At 35.9% G+C, this 5,191-nt stretch overlaps 1 pseudogene; it reads left to right on the top strand.

The window, feature by feature from the left end:
• Nucleotides 1-256: 256 nt before the first annotated feature.
• On the top strand, nt 257-572 carry LOC116092291 (annotated as a pseudogene).
• Nucleotides 573-5,191: the final 4,619 nt, after the last annotated feature.

The following is a 5,191-nucleotide window of genomic DNA, read 5'->3' as shown; positions in this document are numbered from 1 at the left end:
AAAGTGTCATCTCTTTTCTTGATATCTACATCAGGATTTGTTTGCTGTTTGCTTGAATTTGCTTTTTTCTCTTTATCTATCTCAGTTGAGTGAGTTAAAATTCCAAACATGTTTTAATTTACATTTCCCTGATTGTTAAGGATATAGAAAACTCTTTTGGAAATATTTCATTTAAACATTTCTAATTCTTCTTTAAGAATACTCTTTAGTGACGTTCAGCCTGTGGTTTGGGGAGACATACCTTCTACCTTAGACCATGGCCAAGTTAAACCATAACTTCGCGGAGAAGGCACCTTTGTTGGTGGCCACTGCTGTGGCTTACTCGAAGCCTGGATTGGCCACATTTTGGCACTATGTCAAGGTTGAGCTGGTTCCCCCAACCCCTGGTGAAACCCTTACACCTACCTATTCAGAGTGTGAAAAAAACCATTCAAAGTGCTAAAACTGGTAGCTTCACACGCCTTACGGTTAAGGGAGCTGGGCTGAATTGCTTGGTGGCCAATGAGGTATAGATGTGGTTTTATATTGGAGAGATCATAGGCAAATGTGGCATTTTTAGCTATGATGTTTGAAGACCAATATTTAACATCCGATTTGAATTCTTATTTGAATGTTCTTGGACCATGTGTAACGGGACTGCTGTCTGAATAAAATGCTAGGTGTCAAAAAAAAATACTCTTTAATTGCCTCACTTGATTGCTTGACTGTTTTCTTCCTTCCTTCCTTCCTTCCTTCCTTCCTTCCTTCCTTCCTTTCTTTCTCTCTCTCTTTCTTTCTTTCTTTCTTTCTTTCTTTCTTTCTTTCTTTCTTTCTTTCTTTCTTTCTTTCTTCCTTTCTTCCTTAGTCCTTTATATATTGTGGATAGTAATCTTCTATCAAATGAATAGCTAGAAAATGTTCTCTTTTACCTGGGGAGCTACTTCCTCAATTGATTGACCTGTTTATTTCCTTTGCTATAGGAAAAACAAATAGTTCTATTCATCTTTAATACTCAAACACATCAATAACCAGAATGGCAAACTTTTCTGAAAGGTGCTGTAATGGGACTAATATTCTGGTGGTAAGAATAGCTGTCAAATTTAACTTATGGCACTAAGTAGCAGGAAATTCATGTCTGAATGTTAAACCTATCATACAACCCATGTGTCATGAGGCCAAGGATGCTAAAGAATCTACTACTTCCATTTACCAAAACCAATATAATATCTAACTTCATTCTAAGTAGTTATCTTTAAACCTGCAGGTAAGTTTAGCTTTCATCCTGCATCAAAGAAGCTTCTTTTCATAGAATACTGAGACCATTATAAAAAGAAACAACTGCTCAAAGAGTAAACTTCTGTGGGGTGCCCAGCCCCACTTGATAGGTTTACAGGAAAACCTTTATATAAAAACCTCAGGAAATATCTTGGAAGGGGAGACAGGAAGACTGTAAGATCTAGAGGACTGGTGAGAAGATCTGCTCCAAGATAGTATCTTCTCTGTATGAGAGAAAAACAGATCCATGAAATCTCACAATATGGATACTTAAACAATACTGAAAAATAACAGCACAAATTGACATGCTGCCTCAGATAAGGTACCTTTCACGGAGACCCAGTCCTAGATGAAATTCAAGAAGAACTGCTTTGAGAGAGATAACCCATCCTATGCAGTGATGATCTATCTGGTAGGTTATTGAATCCCAAACAATTAGTATGAAGCACTCATATATATGAGCAAAACTAAACTCAGTAGTCTCTCTCTCTCTCTCTCTCTCTCTCTCTCTCTCTCTCTCTCTCTCCTTGTATTGTGTGTGTGTGTGTGTGTGTGTATAACCATAGTAATTAAAGAATATGAGTCCATTAATCTCAGGCATGGGAGGAGGGGGGCTTGAATGGTGAGAGGAGACAAATGTAAATAAAGTACTCATTGATGAAATAGTCAATAGACAAAAATAATGGAGGACATTGAGTACTGACAGGGACATTGAGTACTGACAGGGATATGGAAGTAGTAATGGAAGAAGTTTGACGGTAAAGTCACAACATATGTATTTACACAATTTACAAAGCCTAGGAAAAGAAATATTTAAAAATGTTTAATTACTATGTACTATGTGTTACATTCTAATAAATCTGAATTTGTTTTCAAATACTTTTTCATATACTAAAAAGATAAAAGAATATTTACTTAAAACAGTTTCATTTATGCAGTGTACTTGGATGAAAAACATATTTGTTGTAGTACTAAAGTCTTTATGAAGTCTAAATATGTTATTACTCCATTTCCTCTTAATCTTTCAGTTTACTAAACTAACTACTTATCCATTTAAACAAAGGAAATTGAATTAATTTAACAAGGCATCCTTAGCCATTAGGAAAATACTCATTAAAACTGCTTTAAAGCCTGGCAGTGGTGGCAAATATTTTTAATGTTTCTAGAGGCAGAGGCAGGCTGATCTCTGTGAGGTTGAGGTGGACAGGCAAGCCTATGCAAAAAGAAACATTGTCTCTCTTACAAAGAAAAACAGAAAGAAAGAGAGAAAGAAAGAAAGAAAAAATGAAAAAAGAAAGGAAGGAAGGAAAGACAAAGAGAGAGAAAGGCAGAAAGACAGAAAGAAGAGCAACAGCAGCAAACAACAACCAAAACCAAACCAAACAAATGGTTTTTGAAATTTTATATTACCTTCAGTCAAAATGGCTAATATAAAAGAAAAAAAACTAATGGAGAAAAATACTGGTTTGAATATAGGCATGGATGTAGCAAAGGGGGAAGACTATTCACTGCTAGTGGTTGTACAAATTGGTATAGCTTCTATGGAAGTTATTGTGAAATTTCTTCAAACATCTAGAAATGCATCTACCACAGTATCCAGCTATACCATTATTTGGCATATACCCAAAGGTCTCTATGTCCTGTAATAGAGATCTTGGTATTTGCTCATCCATGTTCACTGCCACACTATTCACAATAACCAGGAATCGATCAGAATCCCTCAGTTGTTGAATGAATAATGAAAATGTGGTTTATTTACATAAGGTAATATTACTGAGTTATTTAGAAAAGTGAAATCTGAAGATGAATGAATGTAAATGAAAACAATCATTCTGAGTGAGCTAACACAGGCCCAGCAAGACAAACATTACATATTTTCTCACAATTGTGTCTATTAGCTTTGGATCTCCAGATAAATGTTTTATTTTGAATATTCCTGGTGGTCAGAAAATTACTAAGGGTACAATGGGAGTTGCTTCCCAATGAGGGGAGAAAGAATGTCATTGTTTAGTGGGTACAAAGGTAATTATGGGAAGGAAAGGTTAAATTGGGCTAGGGGAAGACAGGACAGGCTAGACAAGGGAAAAATTGGTGGGATGGATAACACTAAAGACATTTTTTAAAGTCTTGCAAAAACATACTACTGTAGAATATTCCTAAAATATATCTATTTGCAAACATAAAAAGACTTAAAATACAGTCAGTCTATTCTGATACAACCATTACCCCTATTAGATATTAGTAGCTAATAAATAAATGATCATTGCCAGTAATGGGTTACTTCTTCTTGAATTGTTGGCTAATGAGGTCTCATTGCCTTACCCAAAACATTACAATCCAGTTCCAGTGTTCTTGATTAGCCTCTAGAACTTAATGTTAAGATTTTGTTACTGAATACAGCACATGATTGAATCACAGAACATTAAGAAATCAAACTTACAATGACTTGAAAGCTTCACTGCTATTACCTAGTTTTCATATTGATTGAATATATATGATCTCACACATATGCACACACACACACATCACTACCACCACCACCACAAACACCATTAAGCTCCTATTTTTACCAAAACATCAATGTTTTAATAAGATAGTACATAAAATAAAAATGAATCCAAGCCCCTTCAGGTTGTAGTTTGGTGGAAAAAATGGTGTGCTAAATAGGATGAGGCTCAGGTTTCAACTTCAGGAAGAAAAAGAAAAAAAACCTGAAATCTGAGCTACCTAATTTTTGTAGGCATAAATGACTATGAAAATCATGATACCTTTTTAAAATTAATTTTATAATTAATATACTTATAAAAGGGGATGTCAGTAAACCTTAGTCTTCATTAGTTCATATGTGCTTTACTCATGTTGATTTAGACTGCCATGTTCTCTTGGGGTCCTTCATCCCCTCAGGCTTTTTCACCTTTTTTGCTTTCTCTTCCACAGTGTTCCCTGAATTTTGAAAGGTGGGATTTGATGGAAACATTTTATTGAGGGCTGATATCCCATTGAAGGCTGAGTGTTTCAAGGTCTTCTATTCTATACACAATGTCTAACTGTGAGTCTCTTTATATGTTCCCATTGGCTACTGGAGGAAATTTCTCTGATGATGGCTGAACAAGACTGATCTAGGAATAAACAAGAATATCATTAACACTATTTTATCACTACATTTTTTAGAACCATAGTATTTGATTTTATTCTAAGTCCCTGGGCTATCTAGTCTCTGATTTTTGTTCACCCAAATGTGTGAACTGTAGATTCATCCATGTTGTCATATATGTCAGGATTTTCATTTTATATGTAGCATAGTACTTTGTTACTGTGGTGGTTTGAACATGCTTGGCTCACGGGAAGTACTACCATTAGGAGGTATGGCCTTGTTGGAATAGGTGTGGCCTTGTTGGAGGAAGTATGGAAAGGTATAGGCAAGCTTTGAGGATTCCTAGTATGCAGGCTCAATCCAGTCTAGAAGAGACCCACCTCCTGGCTGCCTGCTGAGGAAAGTCTCCTTTTGGCTGCCTTTGGGTCAAGCGGTACAACACTTAGCTCCTTCATAGCACCATGTCAGCCTGGATAATGCCATACTTCCTGCCATGAGGATAATGGAAACTTTAAATTTAATTGTTTATATATAAGAGCCCAAATTAAATGGTTTATATATAAAAGTGTTCTTGTTCATGGTGTCTCTTCACAGTAATTGAAACTTCAACTAAGACAGACGTTGGTACCAGAGACTGGGTATTGTTGTGATAGGCCTGATCACATTTTGGTTTGGAGGGATATGGATATTGGGACATTGTTTTTGGAAATCAGTGGAATGTTTTAAGTGAAGCTTAATGGAGCATCCTTGTAGAAGCATGGAAGAGAGTGGTGGTACTGAGGATAATTTTAACTGTTGTGGCCTGGCTCTAGATGTTTCAGAGGAAATGAATTTTCATATGTG

The sequence above is a fragment of the Mastomys coucha genome, chromosome X (assembly GCF_008632895.1).
Source record: "Mastomys coucha isolate ucsf_1 chromosome X, UCSF_Mcou_1, whole genome shotgun sequence".
Taxonomy (NCBI): Eukaryota; Metazoa; Chordata; class Mammalia; order Rodentia; family Muridae; genus Mastomys; species Mastomys coucha.
Note: the sequence above shows the minus strand (reverse complement) of the source record. Positions and strands in the feature narration are given on the sequence as shown.